Source organism: Artibeus jamaicensis, unplaced genomic scaffold, assembly GCF_021234435.1.
Source record: "Artibeus jamaicensis isolate MK-2021 breed Jamaican fruit bat unplaced genomic scaffold, CSHL_Jam_final contig_685, whole genome shotgun sequence".
Taxonomy (NCBI): Eukaryota; Metazoa; Chordata; class Mammalia; order Chiroptera; family Phyllostomidae; genus Artibeus; species Artibeus jamaicensis.
This window is the reverse complement of record NW_026521924.1, coordinates 24,999,167-25,024,441: the sequence shown is the minus strand read 5'-3', so window position 1 is coordinate 25,024,441 and position 25,275 is coordinate 24,999,167. Positions and strand designations below refer to the sequence as shown.

The 25,275-nt window shown below is 48.3% G+C and overlaps 1 protein-coding gene across 10 annotated transcripts in view; it reads right to left on the bottom strand.

Moving 5' to 3' along the window:
- Positions 1-25,275, bottom strand: part of LOC119063285 (cAMP-dependent protein kinase inhibitor gamma) — a 125,589-nt gene that overhangs the window by 24,528 nt on the left and 75,786 nt on the right. For 2 of the 10 annotated variants that reach the window (XM_037164563.2, XM_053671022.1), the window contains exon 1: positions 4,845-5,003. The exons of 6 other annotated variants lie outside the window; for them this stretch is intronic. The gene's annotated coding sequence lies outside the window, so the exon portion shown is untranslated. Of the gene's footprint in view, positions 1-119; positions 277-4,844; positions 5,004-10,731; positions 10,912-25,275 lie in introns of those variants that run through there. 2 more of the 10 variants (XM_037164565.2, XM_037164567.2) reach the window with 2 other exon arrangements.

Sequence of the window (25,275 nt, the reverse complement as noted above, 5' to 3'; positions counted from 1 at the left end):
AATGCTACTGTCCCTCCGATTTCTCAAGTACAGCACTGTCCCTCTCTTGGGGCACAAAATCACACGTGTTAGGATTATCTGAGTCTTCTTTACTAACAGCCTCTGAGCGTCTTACTTACCCAGGTCTTCCCCAGAGCATCCTGCAAAACACCAAACACATAAAGGTGGATGGACTCCTTTACACACACAGGGAGGTGCAAACAAAGGCTGCAGCCTCCTGTGCAGGGGCCTGAGCCCCTCTGAGATGCGCAGAGAGACTCCGCCCAGGGAGAAATTGAACGAGAACCAAACCTGATGCGCAGTGCCAGTGTACGTGGGTGAGCGGACGAGGGGGGAAAGTGTGCTAAGGGGAACTGGTACAGGCAGAAACGTTCTGGTGCCCAACTGTCAATTTGTATCAGAGACCTAGAAGGTTCATGTCCTTTGCCTTGCCATGGCTTATTAAAAAATCAGGGAAGTGAAATCGGTGGGTGATTGAAGTTTGTTTTTCTGAACTGTAGCTTTCCTTCCGTGAACATGTTCTAATTTTGTAATTAAAAAAATCCCCACACAATAAATGCTATAAAAACAAACCAACAGAAGATCCAGTGGTGATTTCAGATTACGGAATCACCCGGCCCTGTTTCCTTACTGTACAGGGGAGTGCAGGTCTGGCGCCCTCTCCGAGGGGCCCCTACATTTTGTGAGGACTTCCTCTCTTTGTCTGAGGCTGTGTGGGAGAGGAAGGTGCCAGGAGTGAAAGCTTCAGCGGGGGGCAGCTCTCATTGCTCCCTAGTGCAGATGCTGGCAAAGCTCCGAGAGGAGGGAAAGTTTGGGAGTAACCAGCTGAACTCAAAATCAGGACCCCCGTCCCCTAACGACTCACCCACCCACCCATCCTCCCCGACACCGGAAGAACTCCACAAGACCAGAGGCTGCCTCTTCAGCCTGTTCGCCTGGCCTCCTGCTTAGAACGAGCTGGCCCTCAGCACACGTGAGTGAATGTCAGGGACCACGCCTACAGAGTTCTAAATGTAATGACTGACCTAGGTCCCTGGGACATAGTAAGTACGCCTGAGCTACCAAATACTTCATTTCTTTCGTGCCGGAAGGTCCATTATTCAGTTTTGAAAAGCCAGGTTAAAGACCGGTAATTTCTTGGAAGATGAAAGACTCTCTGGAAGGCTGGCTTCCTCCGTAGCAGCGGATGCATTTTAATCGCCAGTTGGGAATCACTCATTATCGCAGCTGACTGCAACTTCCAAAGAAACCACTCTTTGAAAGAGCCGTGCCCACTCCAAGTTTTCATAATGAGTGTGTGATTTCCAGAAGGTGGTGAGCTCAGCTTTGAGTCATGATTAATGACTTGTTTCCAAGAACTTTAGATTTTCCATGTCTGTCTCCACGTAGGACTCACTTCTGGCCCCTTGTCAAAGCAACAGAAGTAACTGGGCAGCTCAGCTCCTTGTCACATTCAGAAAGTAACACCTGCCACCAGCTTCTTCCTTAAGTGGCCGGGCCAGGGTCCTCCGCCCCAGGAGAACAGCACCCGCTTCTGCTTTTAGCCTCAGCACCTGACTGGGGGCAGGAAGCAGCACTGAAGCTCAGTTCGAAGAGCCCAAGTGGCAGCTCCGGGCCCATCACCGGGGTTGCAGCAACGTGGAGACCAAAGACGACTTCCCGGTCCTCCCACAAACGCCGCCCTAAGATGAGGGGCAGGCGCTGCACGAGCTGGCCAGCGCTGTCTCTCTGGAAACCATAAAGCCACTGGTCCCGAGCAGTGTCTGTGTGCTAAGTTCATTACGAGCTCTATGCCACGCCACCCTTGTGGTACCCGAGACTCGTGCAGCAGTGACCCCCACTTTACCGACAGGAGAAGCAGGCTCTGCGCGGGGTGGTAATCCATCCCAGACGTCTCAGTGAGGAAGTGGTAAAGGCAGAGTGCTACCCTTGCTGGCTTCTCATGGAAGGACATATTGTCTAAAGAGACAGAACTGTGGACACTGACCAGTCCAGGGTCAGTGGAAAAGGCAAAGGCACACGGGGCCAAGGGACAGCAGGGGACCGGAGACCGGACTGGGCAAGGGAATGGCACGGACAGTAACAAACGGGAGAGCACACTCACCGAAAGGCATTCAAATCCAAATAAAAGCTGCACCCCACACCACCCTGATGTCTGACTCCAGTTCACGATCCCTCAGGTGGAGGGATGGAGAAACTGAGACTCGGGGGTGTGAGGGAAAAGGCAGCACAGTGCGGTGCAAAGTTCCAGGGCTTTGCAGGCACCAGTTCTCACCAGGAAATTCGGCTGCTGCCTGTTAGCTGAGAGGCTCTGGCAAGTCACTCCCCTCTATGCCTCTTTTACGTGTAAGTTGAAGACAATCTCTGCTTCACATCTTTGCTTTGAAGATCAAAAGAAACCGACACACAGGGTGAGGCAAGAGTAGGTTTATAGTTGTCCATATGGAAAATGACACAATTACTAAATAATACAAGAATAAACCGTGTTTGGCATACTCGCGACTGTAAACCTACTTTTGCCTAGCCTGCGTGTAAGATGCCCAGTCCTGTACGTGACTGCATTTCAGGGAGACAGAAGAGCCAAGCGAACTTTCTGGGGGCGGGAGGAATCATGAGGAAGCGCACAGTGAAAACACTGCTGACTCTGGCCGCTCAGAACGAGACCCAAAGCCCCCCCCCCCCCCGCTTCCTGAAGGCCTGGATTTAGGGGGCATCCCTCCACATTTCCACTCCCCCTGCCACCGGCAAGGGCGGTTAGGGTCAGGTAGGTACTTGCAGAATGCTACCTCGTCACCGCCACCTTAGGAGGAGAAATGACTTTTTAAATCGTCCAAAGTCTCGAGATCCCGGGGACCAGGGGGAGGCGGGGGTCCTGGCCTTCCCACTGCCCGAGCCCACGGCAGTTCCGCGGCAGCCAGTCCACAGTCCACAGCCCACCTCAAAGGGCTGAGCCGCTGGGGAAGGCTGCAGTTCCAGATACGCCAAGGGGCTCTGGGAGCCCCCCTGGCAACCCCAATCTTAATTTGTGCCGAGGTTTTAAATGCTGCCTCTTCCTGGGGGGTAGGGTCTCTGATGGCCTTAAAGATAAAAAAAAAAAAAATCCCTAAAACTGCCAAGCCCTAGAACCTTGGAGACTCAAAATCCAAGACATGACAACTTCTGTTTTTCTTTGGGCTTTCACTCTGGCCATCCTTTCCCAGAAGCAGCCGAGACCATGCCCAGGTGACAGGAAGCGGGGAGGGAGGCAAATAAAGGGACCGCCTCTCCTCCTCTCCCTCTTTTGCCAAGGCAGCCATGAGAATGGTGGGCTTTAAATCAGACTTCAGCCTGCCGTGCCTCCTCTGTAGCTATGTGCCAGGCTTTCCCCAGGCACAGGGGTGCGGCGATGGCTGAGACAGACTCACAGAGAGGGTGCGTGCGGTCTAGTACCCAGTGACCCGAAGTTATGTCAGCAATTCCACAAGCACGGCTCAGGGAAACACTCGGAAGAGTTGAGGATCACATGGGAACGAGTGGTGGAGACGCACCTCCAGGCAGTGGGGTCGGGCAATGACAAGCCCTCCTGTTACAGAAAGGCATGAGCACACCGTGGAGCCCGGCCCTCAGGGGTTGCTCAGTCACGTTTCTCCCCCCCCCCACTGTGTGTGAGCATGCGTGCACGCGTACACACACACGTCATCACACCGAAACTCTGTTTCTTCAGGAACACCACACCTGACAAAACCACAAACTCAGAAGTAACTTAGTGGCACCTGTCTCCTGTCCTCGTGTGACTCTCCTGGAGGCACCGGGTTTTAGGCATTTTGGGACACTGACGACCAAAGGCACTTTGCTTCTTAAGCCCTAAGGGTTCTCCTCCAAGGGAGAGAAGTAGTAATGGTTGTTTCAAGCTGCAGTTGGAAACAGTGATCATCTGGATTCGCCCCCTCACTTCCGTACAAATGAGAAAACAGGAGCCCGATAGTGTGAGACACCAGCCCAGGGTCACTGAGCCCCCTGGGTGGTCCTTCTGATACAGGACGGCTCTGCTTTTTGTGTTCTCTTCAACGACTTCCACTTGCAAGCAGGGGAAGGCGGTGACACACGGCAGCTGCGAGCTGGGTATCTCCAGCGACCCGAGAGCCCACCGCTCCGGCCCAACAGGTGCAGAGTGGCTGAGCAGGTTTAAAATCCCGAAAACAGAGTAGACAGACCAAATGTCCAAGGGCTTACGTGTTCTGCTTATGTTCTAGGTATAAATAGCAAATTTCTAAAAGGAAGCAATAAAAAGATCACCAAGCCAGAGTTAAAGATTCCTAAAGTTTCTCTCCATCCTGGAGTCCCCCACGTAGGTGCGGCAGCACTGAGGCGCATGTGACGAGATACTGTCATGAAATCTAATCGTGTCTGTATCTCTGGTTCAAAGTATCCTTGTTGTACCTAAGGGTGAGTCTCCACTGGATAAGGGAAAGACTATACGGAATTTTCGCTTTGACATTTACCTCTAGAATGTTTAAAATTTTGTGTACCACCTTTGTAATCAGGAAAATACACATAAAGGCCTTTACAAACACCTATTTCTAAGGGAGGATTTCTTTACCGATATTTAAAAGGCATGAGGAGCTGCTTTTAAAGCTCTAGATACGCTGTCAAAGGTCTTGGGTAAAAGAGTAAAACAGCATCTGAACAGAGCCCGTCTGCGAGACCTGGGGCTTGGGCTAGCCCCAAGCAGCTTCAGACAAAGCCATAATTTTCAGAGCAGTAATATATCATAATGTAAAAATAGACACTTTGTGACCAACAAAAGCAAGCTCTCCAAAGAGCACTGCTTCTCCCCAGGGGGTGGGGAGTGAAGTTGTACTTACTAGAGCAAAGAGTTTCTTCAGAAGTCCAGGAGTCCTCAGTCAGAAGTGAAGGTGGGATTTAAGAAACCAGGATTTGAAACACCTCCGTTTGGAGGGTGGCCCAGATGAGCAGACCAGGCAGGATTCCCTCGTACTCTCCTCTCTCCCTGAGTCTCCTAAATAAAATGCACTTCGAGGTTTTAGTGGGCGTTTCCCACGTCTGGCCAAGCCAGTCCCCATTTGCTGTAATTCGATGCTCAGCCTGATGATGTCAGCCACTCAGCTCCCGTGCTCAGTTTCCACCTCTCCGTCACAGGGGAGATCCATTTCCTCCGGACAATGAGCCCGGGGCTGTAACACTAGCCCAGCCGTCGTCACATTTGCCCAACATCCTTCCTTCAATTTTCAACGCTGCAGCCCTACTGACAAAAGGCTTCCTATACCCACTCACCGGGCCAGGGGTCCCGGCATAAATCCCTCCGCCTCTTGGTCACTGCTGCCTGTTTCAGTTCAGTTCCTCTCCTTCGTGTGTAAAATACTAGGTTAGGGTGGAGATCTTCCCTGCCCCCAACTCTTCCTGCTCAATGTTCCAAGCTGTTTAATTTCTCTAGCTCCTTCACTTTTCCAGAAGCGTGCTGGGCACAGTGCACACACGAGCTCCTCATCCACTTAGGGCAGATCACACACACACACACACACACACACACACACACACACGCCCACATGCAAAGGCTCTAAAAGACTGCTGGTCTGTGTCTGGGGGAACCGGAGTCTCATCTTGGCCATGCACCTAACTGAATGAACGGCCTTGAGAGAGTGAGCCCTCTCTCTGGCCCTGTTTCCCCATCAATAAAATAATGGTTTTGATGTCTTCCTCTTCTGCAACTCAGTGATGGAGGAGCTTACTGGAAGCCAACTACTTAATTACATGCTTGATGGAGGGAAGAACCCAGGAGGGGCCACAGGACACTGCTGAAGAGGTCAGGCTGAGACTGGCTCCTTCCGCCCCCTTCATTCTGGAGCTGAATTTTTTCTCGGGAGAAAGCCGGAAAGAATTCGAGAAACAAGTCCTGGGGGACATTGAGAAAGAGGCTGCATAAACAGCTAAGTAAGATAAAGCAGGAAGAGGATTTTGCTGTCCTTATTAGGGACTAACAGGGACCAGCGGCGGTTACGAGATAATAATCATCCCTGGCGTTTGCAGAGTGCTTGAAGGGGAGACACAGAGACCTCTCTACTCTGTGTACAGTGGAAAGAGATCTCATATGCAGAGTGAGTATGAGCATCAGTCTGGGAGCCAGAGACACGGATCTGAGTCCTGTGCGACTCAACTTCTCTGAACTTCAGGTGGTAGTGCTGGTTTTTTGTTTGTTTTTTAACTGTCAAATGGGATGCTAGGGCCTGCGTTTTAGGACCGTGAGAATGAAATAACATGTAAGGAAACTGGAAGTATCTGGCACATACTAAGTGTTGACAGATGCTGGCTCTCACTGCTGAAGTACACAATCTCATTTGATTCTTATTTTATCAGAATTTGGTGCCCAGGGGCTACAGTGCTCATCTCCTTTCCCTGAATAGAAAAATGAAACAGAGAAGTTGAGTGACATGCCCAAGGTCATATAGCTCAGGATGAAAGGGCCAGGCCTGAAAAAAATGAGTCTTCATTAAGCCAGCCCACCCGCCAGTGCTACTTCTCAAAAACGATTATTTCACCGATCCTGGTGGCCCCTGCTCCTGAGTGGGGTCATCTCCTCTTAGAAAAATGCGCCAAGCTTATTAAAATGAATGGGCCAGGGGTGGGACGGAGAGTTTTCCTGGGTTCGGCCAGGCCAGGGATGAGGAGGCTGGCCAGTCTCCTGCTTAAAGAAAACATTCGGGGCCACGAGGTAAGAGGTGGTGCTCCCTGTTTCACTACCTAAGTGCTGTGTGGCCGATGCAAGTCTGGGCTTCACCTCTCTGCCCCAGGGAGGCGGATCCGATCTGTCTTAAGGCTACTGGGATGGGAAGCTGGGGCTGCAGCTCTACTGGGAAAGCAACGGCTGTTTATAAGGCTGTGATCATTTGTAACTGACCAGAATTTTAATCAGTTCTCAGAAAATTCTGAAGCTCATCCAGAAAGGGCCAAGCCAACAGGCTCTCCGTAGGGGCGGGGGAGCAGGTTTCCAGCGGTGAGTGTGGGAGACGCAGCGTCTGTTCCTGTACTCTCACTCATTAACTACTGTGTCCTTTCCCACACGAACGACTGGAAGCCTACTTCTGCCCCCCCTGTAGTAGGAGGGAGGGTGCGGATCGGAGGGCTGCCCCACAAGTTGGCAGGAGAAAAGGCACACCAGCCCGTAGCCCATGCAGCGCAGCAGCCACCCGCTCAGGGACCTGCGTTCCCTGTTCCTGGCGGGATGACCCTGCCCTACCTCTCTGCATGTGCCTTGGTTTCCCAACATAAAACAAGAACTAACACGGCATCGATCCCACAAGGTTCTTATGTGGAAAAGTGCTGGACACATACTGCAAGTTGAAAAACACTTGCAGAAATAACCTGTAACATCTTAATAGTAAAGACGTCGTTGTCTAAGTTCGACTCGGTTTCACCATCCGCTGCCCTGACGATGATGTGACGAGCAATGAAAAAGGTTGAGAATGTCGGCAAGCCTGGAAAAGGGCCCAGTGCTTCTCTAGGACATCAGGAGGGGAAGGAACTGAGGCTCGTGGGGCTGTAGGAGCTGCTCTCAGCCATGCTCTGCGGAGGGCCTGGGGCGGGCCTGGCCGCATTCGCCTGGGCCTTTATTCCAGGAGCCTGAGTGTTGTCAGCAAAGGAGCCCGGGCTCTTCACAGGTCAGCTTTACTGACGTCCCCTCACGGTTTTGATTTTTTGTCTCATCCACTACTTGAACGAAAATAACAGTAAGGAGCCCATTCATGAAGACAAAGATACAGTTTTCTTCTACAACATCCATTCAGCAACACTTGCCTTGCGGCCTGGGTCACTGCACATCGGTGACAGAATCCAGGAAGAGAGGACCGTGGAGACACCAGACACTCACTTTGTCTGCCAACCATGGTAGGTACACCCTGGGGTCCGGGGCCATGCTTGGTGCTGAGCACTCTATACCACCACTTGATGCCGTCCTTACACTAATCAGGTGCAGGAGGTATTACTGATACTCTCACCTTACGAACGTGGAAACTGACCTGTGCAGACTGACCAATCTGCAGAGGTTACAGGGAAAGTGACAGAGTCCACGCTCCAGGCCAGCACTGCCTGGGGCCAGGTCTGCGTTTCTCTGTCCCTGACGCTAATGCCTCCGAGAGGGCTTTCCTGCAGGAGGCCAGCACCACCGGCCCCCCAGAGGACAGAGGACGCTCGGGCTGCTTCGTAGCACAGAGCCGGCCGGAAGCGCTCAGGCAGCCCCTTTGCTGCCAAGCTGCCCTTCATCCTGGCCCCTCAGTCCTGGTCCGGAAGGGCTCTCTCCCTCCTCTGAACTTCCTTGGTAATTTGTGTATTTCTTTCATAAGGAACTTTTCCTTTTCCCTTTTGAGGCATATTTGCTTCTGGCCAGATCTTGTTCCTCTGCTAGAATTTTAGCTTCTTAAAGACCCATGCCTAAGTTACAAGCACTTCACACATAAGACATTTACAAAAATAAAAAATCCATAAACAAAGACAAAAACTTTTACTGAATGTTTACCATATGCCAGGTAATACTCTAACACAATCATAACTGATTACCAAAACAGTAAACACAGAAGAACAGGAACAAAGGGAGGACAACCATCCACCATCCTATCGCCCAAAATAACCAGCCATCTTCCGGGGGTACGGACACAGAAGGAATCACACCTACATGCCAAACAATATTTTGAAATCATACACCTACATCATTTTGGTGGGGGGAGAAATCAACCCCAAAAAAGGTGATAAACTGTTCAAATTTTTGTTTGCTTGCTTGTCTGGGAGGACACCTGCAGCCAGCCTGCAGGGTTTGGTGTTCTGAGGCTCCAGGTCTCTGTCCCCCTCAGACTGCTGTGGGTGTGCCCACGGAGGGCTGGCAGGAGCAGGGGGCCTGAGCAGGCATCTCAAAGGTGGGTAGGGCTTGCAGGACACCACACTGAACCGCCCCACCTTTTTCGGCTGCCTTAAGTCCTGCTTCCCTCCAGCTGAAGACAGCTTTCAGATGGGGGCAGTCATGGGACAGACGGATCTTCACTTCAGTACATTTTACACAATCTGAGCCTCGCCGATGTCCACAGCTAAAAATGGCATGTGCTCACCCATGTTCAAGGACAGGAACCCTAAGCTCAGAGAAGGCAGGCGGCTCCCCGACTCTGCACAGCCTGGCGCTCCGACAGCAGGCAGACCTGTGGGTCCCGGGCTCCCCTTGCCACCACACTTTGAAATCCTACTCAGCCATCAGATGTTAGATTAAACGTCACTTCACTCTGAGCCAAGCTGGCTCCCCCACCCGTATGCACCCTACAGCACCCTCTGTTTTTCCTCTCATGACTCTTAACGCATGTTACTGTAAGTGCACGTTATATGCTTCTTTCCTGCCAGACTGTAAACTCCACGAGACCAACATGTCTCCCTAGTTCACTGGTACAGAACAGGAAGACATTTTCTAAACACACAGCCTCACTCGCCTTGGATAGACCAGGCTGGAGGTAAAGAAAGCCATAACATGCTTTTAAAAAAACATCACGTCTCTGAAACTGCAAACCAGGCTTTAACTCTCGCACAGCCGGCTCTGGACCCACCCCTGCAGCTCACCAAGGGCCAGGAAGCTCCGCAGAACTCCGTGCAAGGACAGGGAAGCTCTTTAAATGAAAGACCTGCCTGGGACCATTCAAGGCTTCTGGTCAGAGCCCAGGCCCCTCACTCAACCTTGAGTGAGGTGACTCTTCCCAAGCGCCCCTGAAGCCTCCTGAGTTGCCCCACAGCAAAGTGCACCCCTCCAACACGGCAACGGCGGCTTCCCAGGCAGGGCGAGGCCGATGGGGCAAACACACAGCCGATTCCAGAGGAAACCGAGGCCTACTTCTTTCCTTTTTTTTTTTTAAGATCTTAATTTATTTATTCTTAGAGAGAGGAGAAGAGAGGGAGAAAGAGACATCAGGGTGTGAGAAAAACATCCATTGGTTGCCTCTCGCACGGGCCCCAACCGGGGACCAGGCCCACGACCCGGGCACGTGCCCTGACTGGGAATCAAACGGGTGACCTTTTGCTCTGCAGGAGGACGTTCAACCACCTGATCCACGCTGGTCAGGGAGAGGGTGAAAAAAAATAAAAATTCTTGTATCTCCAGAGAGTTTCTGGAGATACAGGAATGCTGGGATTAGTAATTCAGTCGAAGGGCTAGAAACAAGAAAAAGAAACTTTTCAAAACTGGGAAAAATTCCATAGGATAAAAAAGGATCTCGACGTAGATTGACAACCCAGGGGGTCCACTGCCAGACTAAACAGGGAGGTACAGTAAGGAATTATCGACTGATAAATCCCGAGAGAAAGCCCTGGCTGGCATAGCTCAGTGGATTGAGCACGGGCCTGCGAACCAGACAATCGCGGTTCGATTCCCAGTCAGGGCACATGCCTGGGTGGCAGGCCAGTTCCCAGCAGGGCACTCATGAGAGGCAACCACACGTGATGTTTCTCTCCTTCTCTCCTTCCCTTCCTCTCCAAAGATAAATAAAATCTTTAAAAAAAAAGGAGAAATCCCGAGGGAAAATCCCAAAGCTGAAGACTGCAGCTTCAAACTGAAAGTTTAAAAAGTATTGAGAAGGATGAAGAGACACCATAGCTAGACACGGTTTCCTAATCTTCCAGAATTCAAAGTGGAAAGAATCCTAAAAGTTTCTAAAGAGACAAACAGGCCACTTTGGGAGAAGAGAATCTGACTGGTGTCTGACTTCTTACCAGTGGCTCCGGTGCCTGAGGACGGCGGGGTGAGCGATGCTTTCTGCGGGAAAAGCCCTACGGGAACGCGACCTGGGGCCGAGAATCCAGCTCAGCAGGGCCGCGGGGACATCTGCAGACAGGCGGGACTGAGAACAATTTCCCTCCCGGGCACTGCTCTCTCAGCAAACTCCTGGGAGCACACGTCACCTAAAGGAGGGTTTAAACGGTAGATTGGAAAAACAGTGATCTCCTGAGCAAGGTGAAAGGAATGTCAAGGATGATGAGGAGGGTAGCTCGGGGCCCCTGGCTGACTTGACGGGCCTAGATAGCGCCCGTCTGACTGCGGTGGGGAGAGTGGATGGTTCTAGGAAAGCGGAATTGATGGGTTCCTTGATAGGTTCGCTGAGAACTGTGCTGGAAGTCTCCAGGAAAGTGTGGAAAGACTCAGCAACGAGAACAAAAAACCCAGAAAGGTGAGCACATTAAAGAAGCAGCTACCAGGGAGGCCAGGAAACACAGTCATACAGAAAAGAAACACAGTTAGATTGGAGCTGGCTCAGCAGCGGACATGTGCCACGCTGGGACACTGGAAAACACGGACCATGATGGCATCAAAATGCGGTCTTAGGAGGAAAGGGTCAGAAGGGCGACAGCAGCCGCGGGGCCGGTCAGCAGTGACACCCGAGACTGATGAACAGAGAAGGCAGTGGGGCCGTGTGTGGGCTTGGTCTGGATGTGGTTTGAACAAAAATACCTCAGAGTCGATTGGAGATCTCTGCAAATAATAAGGGACTGTTAGTTATCTTCTGTGTGATTATGGTAGTGTGGGTGTGTATACATGTGTATACACGAGTCCTTATTCCCTTAGAGACACATGCTGCAGCAGTTACTGACGAAACGACCTGCCTAGTGGGGCTGTGGGCACAGGTAACGCTGGTCTTGACTCTTGAAGCTGGGTAATGGGTGGTACATCATACCAGTTTGAAAACTTCCACAATGAGAAAGTGTTTAAAGAAGAGATAGCTATATAAGCATATTATTTAAGATACAGTAAAAAAAAAAACAAACTAGAACAAACAGCTAACAGGATTGAAAGTACAGACTCCCAGAAACAGAACAGGGGGAAGGGACTGCAGGGGTGCAGGCGGGGGAGAGCTGTTTTTTGTAAGTTTGATATTTGACCTTGAAAAGAACAAAGCAAACAATGTACACGCACCATTTTGACAAAAATGGAATTTTAAAAAAGAAATGGAGGTAATATTATTTTGAGAAATGGAGGTAACCACCATAAGAGTTCAAAGCAGAACATGTAAATGGTTGCCCCACAGTGAGGGGGTAAGCAGGATAATGGATAATGATGCATTTCTGGACTCCAGGACTTCTTTTAATGATGTTCACATCCTTCCTTCCTTCCTTCCTTCCGTTCAGCATTTTTAATCCTCACCCACTGGAGTCAGAGAGAGAGGAAGGGAGAGAGAAACGCTGACCGGATGCCTCCCATACACACCCCACTGGGTCTACGCCCTGGTCAGGAATTGAACCCGCAACCTTCTGGTGTACAGGACGACAATCCAACCAACTGAGCCACCTGGCCAGGGCTGTATTACTTTATTTTTTTTAAATGCTGCTCTGGCTGGGTAACAGCTGGCTCAGTTGGTTACGGCATCATCCAGATACGTCAAGGTTGTGGGTTCGATCCCTTATCAGCACAAACAGGAGTCAACCAGTAAACACACGAATGGGTGGAAGAACAAATCGATGTTGGTTGCGCAATCTCTCTCTCCCCTTTCTTCTCTCTCTGAAATCAATTAAAAACTTTTTTTATTCTCACCGAAGGACATGCTTATTGATCTTAGAGACGGGGGGAGAGACCAGAGAGAGGGACAGAGAAACACCCGTCCGCTGCCCCTCGCGTGCACCCAGACTGGGGGTGGAACCGCAACCCAGGCATGTGCCCTGACTAGGAATCAAACCTGTGACCTTTGGGTTTATGGGATGATGCTCCAACGAACCAAGCCACACCAGCCAGGGCTTAACAAATAAAAATTTTTTAAACATTCTCTATTATCAGTTATTGCTGTCAGCTTTCAGCAGGGCCTTTGCTAATCTTCACATCTACTAACTGAACCTGCTTCTCCAGGTGAAGAACCCCAAACCACCCAGTGTAAATACCTCCACCTTAAATGTAACAATAAGTAGTACTGCCACTGACCTGTCATCTATCATTTGTCAGTGCTTTACATTTGTCATTTTTCATCTTCGTAACATTCCTGCAAGGCAGGTATTCGTATCCCCATTTCACAGATGAGAAGACTGAGCCTGAGAGACTTCATCCCTTTGCTTGAGGTCGCAGCGCAGGCCAGGCTTGGGAGAGTCTTCCCACCGCCCTCCCTCTCCTTCCCTTCCACGAGTTCACTATAATCCAGACGGACTTTTACATGACCTTCCTCGTCGACTCCATGAAACGAGACATGATTATCCTCACTTAATAAATGAAGAAACTAAGACTAAGTGAGGTAAGTGCCTAAGAATGTGATCCTTTCTTTCATTCCCTTACCACCTATCCCCTCCAGGACAAAATGTCGAGTTACACTTCCTCCCTAGGACATCTGACAGAACAGCCACTGTAAAAGAATGCAGCTGAAGCAGGAGTTTTTTCTGAGGACTTATTTTCTCCGAAGGAAATACAGTAATAAGCCCCGGAGTGTCCTCAGTCGCTCAAGTCCTCAAAGGGGCTCTCAGAGTGTCGGCTGCCCACCTACCGGCACCGAGCAGAGCAGCTGCCGGCCTGGGCGGGTGGCCTGCAGCAGTTCTGCGGGCCAGTGCCACTCTTCTTGGCTCCCAAAGAAAGGAATGAGACGTGCATGCTTCCGCCCTGAAGAGAGAAATGTCTATCTCCTAAATCTACTTCGGTCCAGGCCCTGCGGCCTCAGGCTTTTTACAGTTGCCAGGAATCTGAGCTCGGTGACTCTAGAGCAGAGACAAGTTTGCAAAGCTGCACCACAGACCGCTTAGGAGAACAGCCAAAAGCGGGGCCCGAAGGACCCGAAATGTGGTCCTCTCGAGCTCTGCGCAGTTGGGAAGCAGCCCGAGAGCTGGGCCCCAGCTCCAGGCTGCTCTGGCATCTGCACAATGGCCAAGCAGCAACCAGGGGGAAGAAACTGTTTTTGTGAGTTCAAACTATTTCTAGCACCAGCAATCTGCACATACTTGGATGGCAAATCTCTGAGCTTCAAGTTCGGTGGTGCTCTGCTCCTGGACAATTTCACCAAACACATCCCCCAGCCCACCTGTCCCCAGACCTGCTCCCTAACACATGTTGCCCTTACGGTGTTTTCCTTAAGTTGCTGAGTTTTAAAAGATTATAAATAGAAACTACATTTTAAGAACACTGCCTTAATCCATTTGTCTCTGAGTTTAAGTTACAAAGTAAGACTTTCAGGCTCGAATCAGAGACTAAACTCTAATAATACATGTGTATGGTAAAAAACCACAACTGAAATGAAAACAGCACCTGAACCAGGTCTCCAGCTTCACGGGTACGGACTACACTGTTGTCATGCTGCTGAGCCCTGCTCCAGACCCGCAGAGAATGGGTCTTGGGACAGTTTCCGTAGGAGGGTAAAGGCTGTAGGCACAGATCTGCACAAACATGTGATCACACAAATATGCCAAACAAACTAAAGACGTCTATCGCCCACGGAAGCAGCAGCGCTAGTGTCCTGGGATCGGCAACGTCCCTCCCCCACTGCAACCCCAAACGGCAGAGGTCTGACTGCACCGACACGGCTGCAGAGCCTTCTGCACGGTTTTAACTCGCAGAAGCTGGTATGTGTGCCCCTGCCAGCAAGTGGGTCAGCGAAACCGGCCTCCCTCTAAAAGCTGTCTTGTTTTTACAGGAAACCCAACGCTCGTCGGCCGCGTCCCCCGAGCCAGGCACTGATTCCAAAGGGGACAAGTGGTCGTTCGTCCTCACGTGCAGGTTTACAGTTGTGAGCACGCAAGATAGTTTATTCTATCTTGTATTGTTACTTATTTATTCTTGTATTACTCGTTCATATTATTTGTCATTTTATTACTTTGTATCTTTATTTGCGACTTGTCTTTTAGGTAACGAGGGCTGGCCACTTAACGGCACGCCTGCCTTTGCACGCCCCGGGACACAGGCTGAGGCGGTGGCAGCTGCCCATCCTGCCGCACAGTTCGGGCAGGAAGCAGCCCAGAGAAAAGAGCAGCAAGTGAGAAGAAAGGTTTATGGTGTGAAGAGTGATGTTGGACAGTTACGTGAGGAAGGGGACACTGAAGGGACGAACTTGTTCTTTCCACTCTGCTAAAGAAGCTCATCAGAAAACAAGCAGAAAGGTCTCTAGATAAGCTTTCAATGACCCCACTTTTTAAAATCAAAAGGAAAGTGCTAGGAGGGTCAAGAAAAGAAACATATCTATACACAGTAGACATGTGAATTACAGTAGAAAAAGTTTGCAGGTCAACTTACCAATACTACATTAACCAAGATTTTTAGTGCCTACAATCTCTGGTCCCCTGATTTTACTTCTGGGAATTTAAAGAATACTCTCATTGTTCAGAACTCAGCTAAAATGTTGCCCTGGCTGGTGCAGCTCAGTGGACTGAGCTCAGGCTACAAACCAAAGGGTCATCAGTTCAATTCCCAGTCAGGGCACAAGCCTGGGTTGCTGGCCAGGTCCCCAGTGGGGGGGCATGGGCGAGGCAACCATGCACTGATGTTTCTCTCCCTCTCTTTCTCCCTCCTTTCCCCTCTTTCTAAAAATAAATAAATAAAATCTTAAAAAAAAACTTAACTGAAATGTCACCTCTTCAAGACTTCCCCACCCCACCCAACTCAGCTAACCCCCCAATTATCACATCTCTTTAACTGTCCCCACAGCACTGCCATTTTTCTTGTTCATTAAGTTTATTCGCTGCCTGTTTTTCACGGCTACCTCCTTACCCCAATAAAATGTTAGCTTTATAAGGCTCAACAACCCGGTCCGTCTACTGCACCGTTCTTCCAATGTGTTAGACACTAGTCAACGGCCTTCCATGACCATCTCATTTAAATCCGGCAGCCTTGCTGTTAGACGGGACAGACAGGAAGGGGGGGGAACCATGTCTCACCCGATCGCTCAGCAGTCCTGAGCCCGGACCAGCAAGACTGCCGGGCATTCGGAACATCACAGGCAAAGGCAGTGCAGGAGGCGGGGAGCCCTGGAGACTGTGCTGCGAGAGGGAGACTCTGTAGCAACGTCACTAAGACAGAAGCGCATGTTAATCTCCAGGTCTGGAAGGGGGAGGAGGAGGGGTACCTAGAGGCTGACTAAAGTGTGCAACTCCCGGAGCCCCGACAGTCTGGGCACTCAGACTAGCTGGTTGTTCGAGTATAGACAAACTTGCAGCTTCACTTTCCAATACATACGTAAGGCACTCAGATTAGCTGAGCACCCACTTGCAGCCTTGCGCTCAAGTGTATTTCATACATAAACTGACTATCATCTCATTTCCACCAAGCATGCTGTCTCTCGCTTAATTCTTTTCTTGTGAGCAAGGCAAGAACTGAGGTGGGGGACCCCCGACTCGGGTCTCCCTGATAACAGTATGAGGTTTCTGTCATCATCCCACACTCAGATGAGCAAACCGAGGCAGAGGTAAAGTCTAGTGAGTGGCCAGTGGCAGTGGGGACACGGACGCTGGTGAGTACGACCACAAAGCCATGCTCTTAAGCACCTCTCTCAAAATGAACCCAAAGTTTCGATGTGTACACTTTATGACCAAGGAATTCTAGTTTCGGAAATTTATCACTTGCAGATAATCAGACAAGATTTCATCGTTAGATGTAATCTAACGATTACATGTCCCCTTGCTGAGATGGGGGACAAGGGCACCCCAAGGGTGGTCGCTTCCTCTGGGGGAACGTACACGTGTGGAGGGTGGTTCGCCCAGATTCTTATCTTGCTCCAGGCCACCTCTTGTCATTCACAGTAAAACAGGTGACTGGGAGCAGTTAATCAAGGTTAAGGCAGTTAACTATTTATGGGCTTTTTCTTTGAGCACTGTGCACCCCCCCCCCCCCTTACTAAAACAGACAGTGACCAGAGGCAGCAACAGACCTAAGCTGTTTTAGGGGCTGCTGCTTTCAGCACCGCGGACCCCCTCCCTCCTCCTGCCTATCAATTTCAGACTAACCTCACCCTCCACTTCTTTTTTGGCTCCAGGGGTTACTAACTACAAATAAAACAACAGGTGGAAATGACTGACATTTATGCTGAGCACCAGCAGAGGAAGGCAGTGAGGGGCCAGGACACTGGCGCCATGTCAAATAGCCAGCCTGCCCCTCCGGACCCCGGACTTCTGTGTCTACATCAAAATATCTCTTACAAAACAAATCAAAACAAAAGCCAGAGCCCTTTTCTCTAATAAACAGTAACCACTGGTTTTTTAACGCTATTTTAAGTAAACAGAATTAACGAACTAGAAGAATGTTCTGAAAAACTCATCTAATGCTAAGAGAAGCCTGCTGCCCACATTGCTGGTTTGCACTGTTGGATCAGCCAGTATTTACTGACCTCTGAGATAATAATAGTTTCTGCTATTTGGACTATATGGGAAACGTTCACATACACTGTCTCATTTCTTCTGCAACACCGTATCTCTTTGTGTTTATATTCCCATTGAATAAAAAAAAAAAATGGAGGGGAAGGAGGGCCAAGTGACTTGCCTAGAGTCATTTACAGCTTTTGAGTCCTACAGCCAAAGTTAGAATACAGACAGTCCTACCTTGTGGTAAGCTCACAGGGGAAACAACAGTAATGAAAGAGCGAGCAAGGCCAGGAGAGGTAGCAGCAGGGATAAAAGTAGAGAGAATATGTCCTTATAGCACTGTTTGAGCATGGGTGTAAACACAAATCCTGGCTCCATCTTCCACTTACTGGCTGTATGACCTCAGGCAAATCACTTAACCTCTCTGAATTCTGATATCTCATTTGTAAGCTAGAGAAAATAATAGTATCTATTGCATTTAAATGTAGGGAGGTGGAGGGAAGAACAGGTGGTAGAATGAGAAGTACAAAGATGCTAATTTCTTCATCTTTTACAGAGCCACAAAGTGAGTGGATTAAGACCATTATTTCAGCCAAGAGATGGACTAAATTTCCCAAACCCCTCAAATGACAGGTGCCATCACCCTAGCAAATAGGTCAAAGACATGGCTGAGCTTAAAAGCTAGTATGGAAATTTTGTGAGGCCGAATAAACAGCACAAATCCAATGAGATGAGCAGGTGCCAGAGCCTTTAAAGACCCAGGCAGTTTGAATAACACAGAACTGCTCATCAGAGTTAACTGCCTACAAGGAGAAATGAGGGAGAAAACGTGCATGGGTGTGTATGTATTATTTAGAATCTGGGACACCCCAATTACTAAAAACTATTAAAGTAAAAAAACAGTGGCTTCCAGGAGAAAGCCTGGGTAAGTGCAAGAGAGATTTTACTTTTTTCTATCCTTCTGTCCTATCTGGATGCTTATTTTTGTGTACATGTATTTTATAATTTTTGTTAAATTGGTGAAAGAGGAAAGGTTGGTGGTATTCTGCCATCACCTACCATAAGAAACAGCAATGGGCTGAATAACATAAATATGAATTTCAGAATAAAGGAAATCCAGTCTTACGATTGGAATAGGTATTCTGCTTTAAATGTGCCTTATTAAAGGTTTCTTTGTAATGATAATATCCAGTGTTGTGGACATACAGAAAAATGGAGGTGAAAATGGAAAATGCCTCAACATTCCTAAAAGGCAATTTGATAATACATATGGAAATTAAAAAAAAAAAAAAAAAAAGTACAAGAGGTCTGTCCAGAAAGTATCCAGCCACGTTCCATGTAAGAGACACATTTATTAAGATACAGGAAACACTGTACATAGGACAATGATGCCTCTGTCCCCTTCAAAGTAGGCACCTTGGGACCTCACTCAGTTTCGATCACCACCAGCTGCCCTGCAATATTTTCCTGAATCTTATTGATGGTCTGAAATCTCTTCCCTTTCAAAGACAATTTCAGTTTTAGAAAAAGCCAGAAGTCACAGAGCACCAAATCTGGGCTGTGGTGGGGCAGAGTCACCTGGGTGATTTGATGTTTCGCAAAAAAAAACTCTGGAGATGTGACGCATGAGCGGGCACGTCCTCGTGATGAGGCTGCCGGTGACCCGTTGTCCACAGCTGCGGCCTCTGAGTCATCCAAATAGTTTCCGTGGAGGAACGCTCAAACTTAACGCAAACTTTGGCGCAGATCTGTTCCTCTACTCGTTCAGTCATTTTGAGTGAGACGCCACACAGTGCACGTGCTCCCTCAATGGTGTCCCCCGCCCCCACTGACCAGCACAGTGAAGTCGTCATGGTTCACACATGCGCATTCCAGTCCACTCCCCTTGGCTGCCGGGTTACATTGATGCCACAATGTTACACAAACTGTGTTTGTTAATATTAACAATGGCTGGACTTTTTCTGGACAGACCTTGTATACAGGGTATATATACAGAAATTCTGTACTTTCTGCTCAATTTCGCTGGAACTTAACACTAGTCTAAGAAAGTAGGTTACTCATTTAAAAAAATGTACATTCCCTTTGACCCAGTCATTTCACTTCAAAGAATTTATCCAAGAGAAACCATTATAGATGTATACAAAGATATTTTTTATTACTTAGTTATTTTTAGAGAGAGGGGAAGGAGGGAGAAAGAGAAGGAGAGACATACCGGTTGGTTGGCCTGCAACCCAGGCAGGTGTCTTGACTGGGAACTGAACTAGCGACCAACCACTACGCTCTCAGGCCTGTGCTCAACCCACTGAGCCACACCAGCCGGGGCAGATGTGTGCAAACATTTAACTTAAGGTTGCTGACTTCAGCACTGTGCTTAGAATAGTAAAAAACTGAACACAGTCCTAACAGTTCAAAATTAAGGAGTGGCTAAATAAAGTTTCATATATCTACAGAACGGAATATTGTGTGGCCACAGTAAGTAATACTACAGAAGAATATTTAATGACATAAAAAAAAAGTCTTGTTTTAATGTTAAGAAGTATTGGGTTGCCCAAAAATTCTGTTCAGTTTCTTCTGTAAAATAAAAGACACATTTTTCATTTTCACCAATAACTTTATTGATTTGGATATTTTGAGTAGGTCGGCTAATTTTTTTAAAAGGTATTACTTTTGTAATAAAAATATAGTATTCCATAAAAAAGAAAAACATAAAAAGCTATTTTTAACTCCCTTTGGATGGTACACACCAAATGCTATGAAAATGTACATACTCTGACTTACAAGTGAGAGATACTTACAGCAGTGACTTAGTGAGGAAAGTGGAAAACAATCAGTAATATCGAACATACTGTCTGGCCATTGAATGGTGGGAGAGACACTGAGCCACCCTCTGCCAGCCGAGCTAGGTCTCTGGCCTGGCGTGGGAGGTGTGCTCTCAGCCTGAGCCCGATAAGGGGGTATAGGCACTGGGACCCTCAGACGTGAGAAAGGCACACCGAAAGTGGACATGAAGTCTCTGAGCTCAGTTCGGGCACCTGAACCAGGAGGCAGGCTACTTGATGACGGTGCCATCACGAAAAGCCTAAGCACAGAGAAAGGAAGAGGAGAAAGGAAGGAGAAAAGCAGGTCCCAGGAAAAGAAAAAGGAAGACTTTCAGGTGGAGACAGGCCCCTGCTGCCAGAGGGCAGTGCTCAGCCAGAGCCCTTCTTCGAAAGCGCTGATGAGGACGGTCAGAGGCAGGGTCCCAGAGCTTCCTCCCTACTTGCAGGGCTGATCAGATTGCCCCTGCCAGCTCAGCCCATAATTACAGCCCCAGCGGTTTCCGTGCAGTGAAAGATTAAATCGAGAATAAGACTGTCAGTCCACAGAACCAAAGGTAACTTCAAACTAATGTGCAACAATGCCACAGTTTATAATATACTGAGACTATTTATCCAAGCTGCAAAGAGGCTTTTGTGTCAACAGATGAAAATTCTTAGCCAGGAACACATTCCAGGCCTGAGTTAGCGCAGACTTTGAAAGAGAGCTGACTTGCAAAAGATAACAGGGACCCGCCCCTCCCCCTCGGGCGGGACAAAGGCAGTTGGCAGTGCCTGTAGATACTTGTGTTTTTAAAAGTTTTTAAAAGTCCCAATTAGGAACACAAAAAGATGATATAGTTGACGATACATTTAAACAAATTTGAAACAGAACAAAAGCAGGCTGGCCTCTCCTGTTACAAGAGCTAGACTGAGCAGCTCAGTGTGAATGAAAAGAAAATCCGGAAAGGGGAACAAGACAGGGACTTCTCCAGCCCTCAGACCCCAGGAGGGGGGAATCAGGCTACAGCCCGAGAGGGGGAGTAAGACCAGAAGACTTTGGTCTGGGCTGGATATATTATATGGGTTCAAAAAGTCACACCCGAATTACAGTCCCTACGATCTGTATGCACCAACTGTTAACTCCATATTTGCAAATATCAGCAGAGATGATTCCAATTTCATTAATTCACCGGAAAGACTGATCTTCCAAGTATGCCTCAATATCCATTCGTTTCTGGCCATTTCCCAAGATTATCCATATGTTACGGCAGAGAGCTTCCTAGACTTTTAATAATAGAATCCTCCGTGACATGAATCATCATCATCTGAAGCTGAGGACCAGCAGGGACACATAACAGAGCAAAAGGCAATAATAAATAAATAAATAAATAAATAATAATAATAATAATAATAATTTCATTCCAGAAAGAGAGCCAGTAGTGTCTTTGGAACTCTAGCAGTCAAGACGGGTTCATGGCAACAAATGCAGTCATAAATGCTGGCATTCAAGTCGAGATTTCTGACTGCGGTTTCTTGACGGGAATGTGCCACAGGAACTCTGAGGACATCACACACTCAGGGAGTTGTAAGAGGCCCAGAATGAACATATGAGCACCGACCGCCTGTCCTAGTCTTAGGATCCTCTTACACAGAGAGCAGCTCCTGAACAAGTAACTGATCATTTTAAAGAATACACAACTGTTCAACCCTGCGGCTATAGTGCCAAAGCAGCCACAGACAAAGTGCAGACACCTTAACATTGGCTGTATGACAACAGAACTCTATTTACAAAAACCAGCGGCAGGCCCCGTTTGGCCTGCAGGCCACAGTCTGCCGTTCCCTGCATTAGATGGGATGCTCCAGTCGAAGGCAATGCAGTGATGGATTTTAAAAATCATCATCTACAGTCATCTGAAGGCAAAGCTTTTGCAAACTCAGTGGTTGCTGCTGCAGACGAACGAGGGGCATGAGGAACAGAAAGACCATGAACTGGGCCAACCGCATCCCACTGCCCTGGAGGCCTTTCAGAAAATTACCAGCTCAAGTTCTAGGGCTGTGCTGGGGCACAGAGTCCGAGTCCGGTGTCTGATGCCGTTTGTGCTGAAGAAGTGAGTCATGGCTGCAGCGGTGTTTCCTCTGACCAGTCTCCCTTAGTGTGGCCCGGCATCTCTCGGGAACACTGCCCGTTTGCTTCATTTTCGTCTGCGTAATGTCCAAGCCCAGCTCTATCAACTTCCTGGAGACTCTAGACGCTACCTTTCTGCTTACACCAAATAGAGCAGATTTTGTTGTCTGCTACTACAAATTCTGACCAGTACCCAGTAAGCACCTCAGTTATAGTTCTCAGCACAGTATGTTATGATTATCTGCTATGTGTCTGTCAACAGGGAGAATATATTTTATTCAACTCTGCAGCCCAGCCTCAGGCACAGTGCCTGCCTGGCAAACAGAAGACATGAGTGCGGAGGAATTCACAGAAATCAAAAACAACACAAACACCATGAAAAGTATTGCTTTAGTTAAAATAGTGAGATAAGCGGTTTTTACATATTTTAACATATTTTCTTAGGTCTTTAAATCAAAGTATCATTCATCCAAGACCAAGGAGCATAGTAGTATTCCTATCAGGGACAAGGTCTAATGAAGAAACAAACATGCTTGCTAATTCTCTTTATTGCCACTGGTAGGTTTGAAGCGAGTTTCAAAGGTTTGAAAGGTTTGCAGGTTTAAGTCCAGAAGGAGGACAGGAATGCTGTTGCGGACCCGCTCTGCCTGCTTCTAGGAATTGTAACTCTCTACCCCCTGTGGCTAAGGATGAGCAACAACCTCCGGAATGCAAGTTGAAGGAGACAAAGCCTGTCTCTGGTAGCAAATGCTGCCTCAGTGTCCTCCCTGCCCCCAAAGCATGGCTGTAAGTCAATAACGGGTAAGACCCCTCAGAGGAGAGGCAGCCTAGGCCAGACACGACCACTTGGGAGGCCTTCATGGAAGGACTCGGGGGGCTGCAACAAACAGCAATGGACTCTCACCCCTCGGCTCTGACGTAGCCCAAGTCCCCATGTTCTCTGGGAGAAGTGCTTCTTGGCTCCAACCCCCTTAAGCCTGAATACCTGATGGGGAGGGGTACAGCTCCTTGCCTTGCTAGAGCGTGTCCTGGGGAAAAATCTAGCATCACAAAGACTTGCTGATAAATCTGGGAAATCTGCTCTGCTAAGAGTGCTTTCTTTCATATGTCATGGGTTCGAGCAGGAAACTCTAAAACTCTGTTCCTGACAGACTCTGACTCACACTAAGCCCTCAGATTTCTTTGAAATGTTATCTACAGTTTGATCCTTGCTGCCCCGTATTCCTGTGTATTACAGCCCAATAAAAGCCCCTGGAGGAGGGGGCCCAACACCTTCTTCCCCTGAGAAACTGGCCACCTCTTCTCCCCAGTCAGATCACATCATGTCTCAGTCATGTTTACTCTCATCCGTGGCACTCGTGGGGACTTATGAGGAAAGTCGCCCCCAGAGCATGTGAAATCACAACCAGGAAGGCGTGTGTCCTCCTGTGCTCACAACCGTAGGCACTTACAGTAAACAGAGGGAGGACAGGCAGTTAAAGTGAGGTCGCTGGATGAGACGGCGAGCCCCCCGAGACTGGTGGTCACAAAAAGAACGGCCGGAGCTGACTGTAAGCCACGCCATACCACAGTTCAGAGAGCGCTTATGAGTGAAGGCATGCCCCCTCGTGACATCAGAAAATAGCAACTTAAACGTGGAACCAGATGAGATCAAACTCGTGACACGCCCTGAGGCTGGTGTGACTGCAGTTCTGAGAAAAGGAATATGAGGAAGGACTCGGTGGGAAACTGCCTTTTCCCCCCCTGCTGTGGGGAGCAGGGAGCTCTGACTTTAGGGGCTCACCCCCGTTACATGAGTAAAGGGAATTCCTGCCCTAAATTGAAGACTCTACCAGACCCTTTCTTTCCTGCAGTCAAAATTAACCTCTCCATCCACCTGAGAAGGTGAGGTTAGGAAGTGGAACCTTATACCTCACACTGAAAATAACTCCTGGTGCATCTGCAAATTCACACGCAAAAATATCAAGCCCTATAAGCGCTAGAAAAAGACACGACATTTTAAAACTTTGCAAAGGGGGAAGCCTTTCCAAGTATGAATTACAAGTTAAAAATCCAGATCTCATTAAAGAAAATGTTGATGAATTTGACAATGTATAAATAAAAATATTTTGCACGGCAAAAATCATGATGAGCATAGTAAAAATCACATGTCGAATTGGGGGGGAAACAGCAGCTTCCAGAAATGGGTAAGACAGAGCCCAGCCACCCGAGGCGACGATGAGGTCGGAATACGAACGCGGATTCACAGAGAAGAAAACGCACGCGGCTCTGAGTGTGTGGGGAGCGGTGACCTCAGCTGACATTCTGTTTTCCTCTCCCACTGGGTCATGTCGAGCAGGCAGGCGGTGCCCCGTTTGCTGTGCCGGAACGTTCCTCCGTTTCTGATGGAGACGCACATGGGCAGAGCAATCGAATAAATTCACACATCCTCTCTGCTTTGGCAAATTCACTTTTAGGAATTTTATCATGAACGCATATATTCACAGTGTGAAATGTATATTCACCGAGTGCACTGCAGCCAGAGATTAGAAATAATCTAAATATCTGTCGATAAGAAACAGGTTAAATAAGCCAGGCCCTTCTAATCAGCAGAAGCCTTTGTAGCCACACAATTTAGATAGACAATGATAATTATTTAGTGATACAAAAATATCCAAAGTGTATCTTTTTTAAAAGTCTGGTGTGGAACGATATGAACAATATACTACTAAATTTGTAATAAAAATATGCATATTTACTTTTACGCACATAAACGGTCTCATGGGACACTGGAAACAGTGGTAGGGGTGTCCATGGCAGCCGAAAGGTAAGGATGAAAGGATGATTTTTCTCTTTTTTGTGGATAGAGGATCCAATCAAGAAACCCACTTTGAATGTGACTTCATTTCTTAAGTCCCCTCTAATCTAGAATAGCACCCCCATGTTTTGTAAAGAACTGGTGTCTTTACAATGGTGAGTTTTCTCATATCTGCAACGCGACCTATCTCTCCTTTTATTTGGATGTTCTTCGTATCTCTCAATCAAGTTTTGATGATTTTTCCCTCTAGGGACTTGCTATACTTGATGTTGCAGTAAAGAGTATCC